This window comes from Toxorhynchites rutilus, chromosome 2 (assembly GCF_029784135.1).
Source record: "Toxorhynchites rutilus septentrionalis strain SRP chromosome 2, ASM2978413v1, whole genome shotgun sequence".
Taxonomy (NCBI): Eukaryota; Metazoa; Arthropoda; class Insecta; order Diptera; family Culicidae; genus Toxorhynchites; species Toxorhynchites rutilus.
This window is the reverse complement of record NC_073745.1, coordinates 81946936-81956022: the sequence shown is the minus strand read 5'-3', so window position 1 is coordinate 81956022 and position 9087 is coordinate 81946936.

The following is a 9087-nucleotide window of genomic DNA, read 5'->3' as shown; positions in this document are numbered from 1 at the left end:
CTGGCGACAAGATACACCTCGCACGACCAAACAACGTGCTCGATGTCGTGATAACCTTGGCCACAAACGCAGAGATTGCTGCTGGCAAGATTGAAACGGAAAAGTAGTGTATCTAACGAACAGTGATTGAACATGAGTCGGGAGAAGGTGCGAATAAAGTCCCGACTCAAGTCCAGACTTTTGAACCACGGTTTGAGGCTAACCTTTGGGATAATCGAGTGAAACCACCGGCCCAATTCATCTTCATTCCACTTGCGTTGCCAGTTAGCGATGGTATTTTTGCAAACTAAAGAATAAAATTCATTGAAGGCGATTTGACGCTGATATATATCGCCTTCAATTGCACCTACCTTTGCCAATGAGTCAGCCCTCTCATTACCCGGAATTGAGCAATGTGAAGGGACCCAGACAAAGGTAATGACATAACAGCGTCTGGATAAAGCACTCAAAATTTCTCGTATTCTCTCAAGGAAGTACGGCGAGTGCTTTTCCGGCCTCACTGAACGGATAGCTTCGACAGAGCTAAGACTATCCGTTACAATGTAATAGTGTTCAACAGGTCGTGAGGCGACGCTGTCCAGCGCCCAGTATATCGCTGCCAATTCAGCAATATATACCGAGCAAGGATTCTGAAGACTGTGCGAGGTGCTAAAAAATACGTTGACCACTCCAAATCCTGTGGACTCATTCATAGAGGACCCATCAGTAAAGTATATATTATCACAATTGATACGCTCATACTTTGCATTGAAGATTGTAGGAACGAACAACAATCTAAGATAATCTGGATTTTCATGGATTTTCTCCTTCATGAACAGATCGAAATGTACAGAGGAATTGATGTAGTCAGGAAAACAAACACGGTTGGGAATATACGAAGAAGGAACAACCTGCATAGAAGTGAATTCATGATATGAACTCATGAATCTAGAATGAAAATTTAGCTCGATCAATTGCTCAAAATTTCCGATCACCAATGGATTCATAACCTTACACCGGATGAGGAACCGAAGAGATAATAAATTGAAGCGATCTTTTAGTGGGAGTACGCCTACCAAAACCTCGAGACTCATGGTATGCGTTGAGGGCATACATCCCAACGCAATACGGAGACAAAGATACTGAATTCGCTCGAGTTTAATGAGGTGTGTTTTGGCAGCTGATTGAAAACAGAAACTGCCATACTCCATCACTGAGAGGATAGTTGTTCGATACAACATTATAAGATCTTCGGGATGGGCTCCCCACCAGGTGCCGGTCATTGTACGGAGAAAGTTTATTCTTTGTTGACATTTTTTACTCAGATACCTAATATGGGCCCCCCAAGTACATTTGGAGTCGAACCAGACCCCAAGATACTTGAATGACATAGCATGAGTGATCGGTTTACCCAAAAGTTGAAGCTTTGGTTTTGCTGGTCTATGCTTCCTAGAAAAAACCACCATCTCTGTTTTCTCCGTGGAGAATTCGATCCCTAGCCCAATGGCCCAGGTTGAAAAATTGTTCAAAGTATCTTGTAAGGGTCCTTGCAGGTCGGATTCGTTTGATCCTACGACAGACACCACTCCATCATCTGCAAGTTGTCTTAGGCTGCAATTTTGTGTAAGGCAATTGTCGATGTCGCTTACATAGAAGTTGTACAAAAGGGGGCTTAAACATGAGCCCTGGGGGAGGCCCATGTAAGAGACCCGACTTACTGCCGAATCTCCGTGAGAAAAGTTCAAATGTTTCTCACAAAGCAAGTTATATAACATATTATTCAATAGAGGCGGCAGACCCCGAGAGTGTAATTTGTCTGACAAAACCTCTATTGAAACAGAATCAAAGGCCCCCTTTATGTCCAAGAATACTGAAGCCATTTGTTTTTTTTCGGCGTAAGCCATTTGAATTTCTGAAGAAAGCAACGCAAGACAATCATTCGTCCCCTTGCCCCTGCGGAACCCATATTGTGTATCTGAGAGTAGGCCATTCGTTTCAACCCATCGATCAAGGCGAAACAAGATCATTTTCTCCAACAATTTCCGTATACAAGACAGCATTGCTATTGGGCGGTACGAATTGAAGTCGGACGCGGGTTTTCCGGGTTTTTGAATAGCTATAACTCGTACTTGTCTCCAATCATCTGGAACAATATTATTCTCCAGAAACCGATTGAATAAATTCAACAAGCGATGTTTCGCCACATCAGGGAGGTTTTTCAGCAAGTTGAACTTAATTCTATCCGATCCCGGAGCAGAATTGTTACATGAGAGCAGAGCAAGAGAGAATTCTACCATCGAAAACTCGGAATCAAGATCGCACCTATCTTGTGGTATATCTCGAACAATTTTTTGCACAGGAGCGGAATCAGGCCAAACCTTCCGTGCAAAATTCAAAATCCATCGATGTGAATATTCTTCGCTTTCATTCGTTGAAGAGCGATTTCTCATGTTTCGAGCCACTTTCCATAATTTTTTCATTGACGTTTCTCGTGACAAACCTCCCACGAAATTTCGCCAATAAGCACGTTTTTTCCCTTTGATCAAGTTTTTAAATTGATTTTCAAGGTCTGAAAATTTTCAGGGGTTCCACGTTTCCGAAAAGCTTTAAATGCATTCGATTTTTCTACATAGAGCTTGGAACATATGCTATCCCACCATGGATTGGGAGGCCTTCGACGAATAGTGGAACCTGGGATGGGTTTCGTTTGAGCGCGAACCGCGCTGTCATAGATCAAACGAGAAATGAAGTTATACTCCTCCAATGGAGGCAAACCATCTCTGGAATTGATGGCTAGAGCAATCGCGTCCGCATATTTTTCCCAGTCAATGTGTCTTGTGAGGTCATATGCCATGTTTATAGATTCAGAAGAATTCGACCCAATGGTGATGGAAATTTTGATTGGCAAGTGATCACTACCGTTGGGGTCCTGGATTACATTCCACTTGCAATCTAACGATAGTGAATTCGAGCAAAGCGAGAGGTCAAGAGCACTTGGTTTAGCAGGAGGTTTAGGAACACGTGTTGTTTCCCCAGTATTCAAAACGGTCATATTGAAGCTGTTACAAAGGTCATATATCAACGATGAACGATTGTCGTCGTACTGTTCCCCCCAGGCAGTTCCGTGAGAGTTGAAGTCTCCCAAGATCAATCGTGGCTCAGGAAGGAGTGAGCACATGTCATCAAGTTGTTTGCGGCTAACCGCAGCTCTCGGAGGCCAATACAAGCTGACTATACAGAGGTCTTTGCCTCTGATGTTTGCATGACAAGCAACAGCTTCGATCCCTCCAATAGGTGGAAGGTCAATTCGAAAAAATGAGTGGCACTTATTGATCCCCAATAGTACCCCTCCGTATCTGTCATCGCGGTCCAAGCGTATAATATTAAAATCGTGGAAAGAGATATCATCTCGCGAAGAAAGCCAAGTTTCGGACAGAGCAAAAACATCACAATTGAAGTTATGAATTAAAAATTTGAATGTATCCAATTTAGGGATAAGACTACGACAATTCCACGGAAAAACAGTGATATCTCCGACCTCTCTATCTAAATTAGACATCAAGAGAGATAATCATTGCAAGGAGGGGCCATGTTTGCATCAATTGCTGTAAAATTGTCTTTAATACTGGAAGCATTGAGATGACAAGGGTTCTGATGGAGTCGGAAACATTAAAATACTTGAAGATTTGATCCAAAAGGTCAGACAACTTTATAAATCCCGATTGGGAAGTTGAGCTGGACGGAAAAACAGGGACAGTTGGGGTTTTTGATGTCCCCTCGAGTGCTGGGTCGTTCGAAGGTGAACTATTCCCACGGAAGCCAGGAGGAACCTGATTTTGCTTGTCCGCTGCACTCGATTTTTTAGGCAAGCTAACTGGGGGTATCACCGGAGGGACTTGTTCTTGAACTTTGGGAGTGGTCACATTTTTGCGCCGGGGATTCCCTTTGAAAATAAACGGTGTGCCCCCGCTGGCAACGTGGAAAAGATATTGTGTGTTGAGATTGGTTGTTGTTGTTGTTGGGCCAGTGGAGAAGCGCACTTTAAAATTTCCGCAAAAGTGCGCTTCGAGCGTTCCTTTAAAGAGCGCTTCTGTTTCTCCCAGCGACTCTTGTAAGTTTCACAAGCTGAGAGCGCGTGTGGGGATCCTCCGCAATATGGACACTTATGTTCAGTCGCACTGCAGGATTTCCCCTCATGTTGCTCTCCGCAAGTGGCACAGCGCTCCTTGTTGGCACAATAATCTGAAGTGTGACCAACTGACTTGCATTTGTTGCAGGTCATGGGCTTTGGCACGAAGAGTCGCACAGGTAGTCTCAATTTGTCCACCATAACGTAGTCAGGGAGGGCGGCACCAGCAAAGGTGACTCGAAACGAGTCTGACGGAGTAAATTTAATTTGGTCCCCATCATGGGATAGTTTCCCGAGTTGGCGACAGTCCAAGATCTTTACTTCCATTGAGGGAAGCTTCTTGAACTTGCCTTTTCTTTCTTTTTTTATTTGTTCGCTCGTCAGACCCGTTTCAGTTATCACCCCCTCAATTTCTACGTTATGGGAGGGTATAAATGTTCTATATTCGAGAGTGAAGTGTTGGTCAGCAACAATCTCGTTTGCGTGTTTCCGTTCATTCACGACAACCCGCAATTTGTTCGGTCTAACCCTGCGAATTTCAGATACAGAAGAGTATCTGGCCAGATCTTTCATGATCTGAATCACGTTAAGGCTTTTTCCTTTTGGTTTTGGCCGGAGGAAAACAACCCACGGGCCAGTTCCAGGTGCATCTTCTGGATAAACTCTGACACGTGGAGCGGAAACAACAGAGGGAGAAGACGAGGACGAGGATTGGGTTGGATCGGAAACATCAGAAGGGGGAAGCGAAATCGATGATGGGAGAGGGGGAGTGGAAGTAACAGTGGGTTCAGAAGGGAGGCTTGCTATTTTCTTAGAGGGGGGCTTGGAAGGATGAGCAGATTCGTCCCCAGAAGAATTATCTTCTTTTTGAGGGACTCGTTTATGTTTTTTCCCAGATCTTAAATGGGATTCATTATCGGAGATCTCCATCTCTGGAGATCCTCCACTATCCTCCATTTTACAAAAATTTCTGTCTTATTTCTAATATATTATTGATTTTAACAATAATCTCGGGAAAAAAAAATAACAAAACAAAAATAAATTATGATAATAATATTAAACAATGAACAAATGAGTTGAATAATAATATTAATATTAAATATGTGTACCTTAATATAAAATTTGTTCCGATACTGCGCTCTACTGCCCTAACCAGGGAGAGACAGAGGCTACGCGCTATGGATCAACACAATAGCGCAAGAATAGCTCACACGGTCACGTGATGATAATTCCCGTTAACGACAGAAACACGATGGCGATCCCGTTATGCCGATGTTCAACAGCCGCCAAGGGCTGCAAGCTGCAAGAGCGCTGCTTCCTTTGTTCCACTTCACAAAAGGTCAATTCGAAAGCGGACAGCAATGACCTTCACTCGTACACTATACCAATCGCACAATAGTAAAAGTGGCAACGCACAATAACGACACTGAACTTTACTCGTCAAGAGTTGGATAGCGAATGACTATCACTTGATGATTGTTGCATAGACGATTCTGTTATTCTAAAAAAACACGAAAAATGGTCAAATGAGGGTCATTTATTTTGAACTACCGATCGTTCGATAGTAAGCGGACATGCAACCATTTTGGCTATGAACATCCCATATAAATTATATTCTAGTGAATTTCCTGTTCTAAACGAACGAGTCAACAATAAACGCCACAAAAATGCAAAAAACCATGAAATTTGAAAAAAATTTATAAGAGGTTGTATCCAAGACACGAGACACGGTTGTATTGTTAATGTAGAACTACGCTGTTATTTTGTTCAAGTCGCTTGTTAATAACTTATATTATATGATATTATTTTACACATACACACTTATCTCCGCTTTGCGCTCTTCTCAACAGAAGCCTTTTCTATTGAAATTTCCGGTCTCGATTAGCTTAGTTATCATCTTTGGTGGAGATAGTTTTGCTACTGTCATGCGAAACTAAATCACACACAAAATTCCTGAACAATTATTTTCATGGTGAGCCGATGATAGCCTAGTTTGATGATTCCCCACACAATTGCGTAGTTATATATCACCCAATTGGATGATATTCGGCGTTGTAGACTCAACGCGCTGAGCGCTGAATGGATTCATTATCAACACTGTAGAGCAACAACAGCTGAAAGCATTGTTATTATAAATACTAACGATGGCTACATGTGGATATTCTCCTTCCTGAATTGATCGCCATTCAGTGGAATATTTTCATTTTCTTCAATACAACGCATTTCTGCTCCAGCATCTTGAACATTTTGATTCAGTACTGCTCACAATGAGATTCCCCTTTCGGTTCTTGAATGGACTCATCATCTGCTACATACTACTCCATTTATTATAGCGAATTTATGTTTATGTTTAGTTTCAACCCCAGTGCCGCACTAACTGCTGTCAAAACGTTTTTTTATTCACTCAGTTTCGCACTCAGTGTCGCACTAGTTCGTCCCGAAAGCTGTTAGTTTCACACTGAAGTGTTTCACGGGTTGGCACTCGGGTTCACCAATACAACTATACTGAACTGTCAAGTTCCGAGTATTGTTTTGGAAAATCTAAAAATTAAGACTATGCAAATGGAAAACCTGCTGCTCTTGCTTTTGTGTTATTGGAATCGTAATCCAATTCGGATTCTGATTTTAAAGAGTATATTTGTGTAGACGGCATTAAGCTCCGTGTGCTTTCATTGGGAGGCGAAAATTATTATGGATATTCAGGAGGAATATGGCCTTGTTCTCACTGCAGCGGGGCGTCAGCGTGGCTTGGGCGGGGCGTGTGATGCTTACGATTAACCCATTAACGACCAAGCTGTAAAAATTATTTTTTTGACGAAAGCCATTGTTGTATTTTCGATTATTAACGCTAAAGGAACTCCAATGTTCAAGAATTATTTTTTTCCCATCTTCCATTTTCCGGGAAATGACTGTTCGAAAAATCGAACATTGGTCGAAACCCGCACATTTTTTTGCAAGTACAAACATACTGCGAACTAAAAGTCACTTCAATTAGCAAATATACGGTATTCATAAATGCATCAATTTTGGATTCCCGGAAGAACAAGAACAGGAGAATGGAGGTCTCTAAGTATAAATCCAAATTAATCCACCTAAGGTGAGATGTGGCATTTCTTATTTCATGTAATTTTAACTTATTACTGACAGACTTTTTCTTTTAAACGAAAGCATATGCTGTTATTTTTATTGTTAACTGTGGAAAATGTCAATGTCTCTCCAATTATCCATTTCCCGAAAAAATCGAACATTTTCCAAAACCTGCAAAGTACCAGAGTACTGCTAAAAACAATGGCATAGAGGGTTGGGAGGTTATTATTCGGTCCGGCGGAAGAATATTCACACAAACAATCTCATTAGAATCCTCGATACACGTACTGATCATTTCCTCCAGCTCTCCCACAAAATAAATTCTACGGGCCGCCATCACCTAAGGTTGTTACGGACAAAAAAATCATACAGATTTCCAATAATATTTGCTAAATTAATCGATATTTGCAAACATTCACAACTGAAAATGCAAGAATAAATGAAAAACCTTCCGTCTTCTAAAGTAAACAAACCAAAATGCGCAGCGGAGGTTAGATGTGTTGGTGTTGATTCAGCAGAAAAAAAAAATGTTCGTTATGGCCAACGTTCGATTTTTCGAACACTCAATTTCCCCGGCTGTTATTTTCATGTATGCGGCTCAATCGAATGATTTTCGCTCTATATCAAAATGTATGTTCTTTTATCAAAGCAATACTGTAGAAAACTTCACATATTTTGGTATTTTATTGGGGTTTTTAATTGAAATTGAAAACACCTTCCAAACATACTTGCTTTAAATCGAATTTATTATCCAATAAAGTTACTCAAAATTGAATGAAATCGATATAAGTGGTAGCTAATAAATAAGGCTATCATTTGGTGCAAAAAAATTATCATATGGTTCCTGTCAAAAGATATGAAAAATTATCAAAGTTGCTGTTCGATTTTTCGAACGCTTGGCCTAAAATGGGTTAATCGTGTGTGTCCTTACCGATGTGTTCACACCAGGCTGACGTGTCGTGAGCGTGGTTTTGGCGTGTGGCTGGCGTGCAGACGAAAACACTTCACGCCGGCGATATTTGTACTTCTCCGCTTCTCTCTTGCATATTTTTGTACGTAGTAGTGACATAATTTTTTTTTGTTTTTTTAGTTTTTACGTTTTTCACCGTCCGATTTTTGTCCCGGTTCGTCCAACGATGTTGGAATATTTAAAAATAAGCCAATTTTCATTATTTCATTCAAAAATACACATAGACAATTTGTATAAAACACGCCGAAGACACGCCGCTGGCACGATGCATTGTGAGTGAATTAAAATGTCGTTGCGAGAAGTGAACACGCCCCGCTCACGCCACGTTGACGCCCCGCTGCAGTGAGAACATGGCCTAAACATGCTCTCAAAATAAAAATTATGAATGAAAATTTACTTTAACATAACGAATATTTATTTTATGTGATGATAAGAGGGTTTTTTTCCGATATCGCAGAACCATTGAACGAAAACTGTGTCTAACGATGATTTTATATTATAATAGTAATTACTTTTGGAACGAACAGGAAATGCATCGACAAATGGTTAAGTGAGTGTCAGGACTACATGTGTTAGGTAATCAAACAATATGAAGTAAAAAATTTCATTCAAACTTTTATATTTTTACACAGCACTTGGCCCTTCTGATCTGATAGAGAGTAATTTACCTCCCAAGCACTAATATCGCCACCAGACGTCGACACTGTACATTTGTCGTCGCAAATATAAACAAATCAGACTATATAACGCACACCAACAAACCACCGCATTCGTGAAACTGAAAACGTTTTTTTATTACAGACCCAGCGAACATTAAGTCGTATGAATAGCTATAATTGGAGGCGATATACATACAACCAAGACACATTTGTATGATATATGATGCAGATAACTAGCATATACACACAAAAGTGGAGGCGAT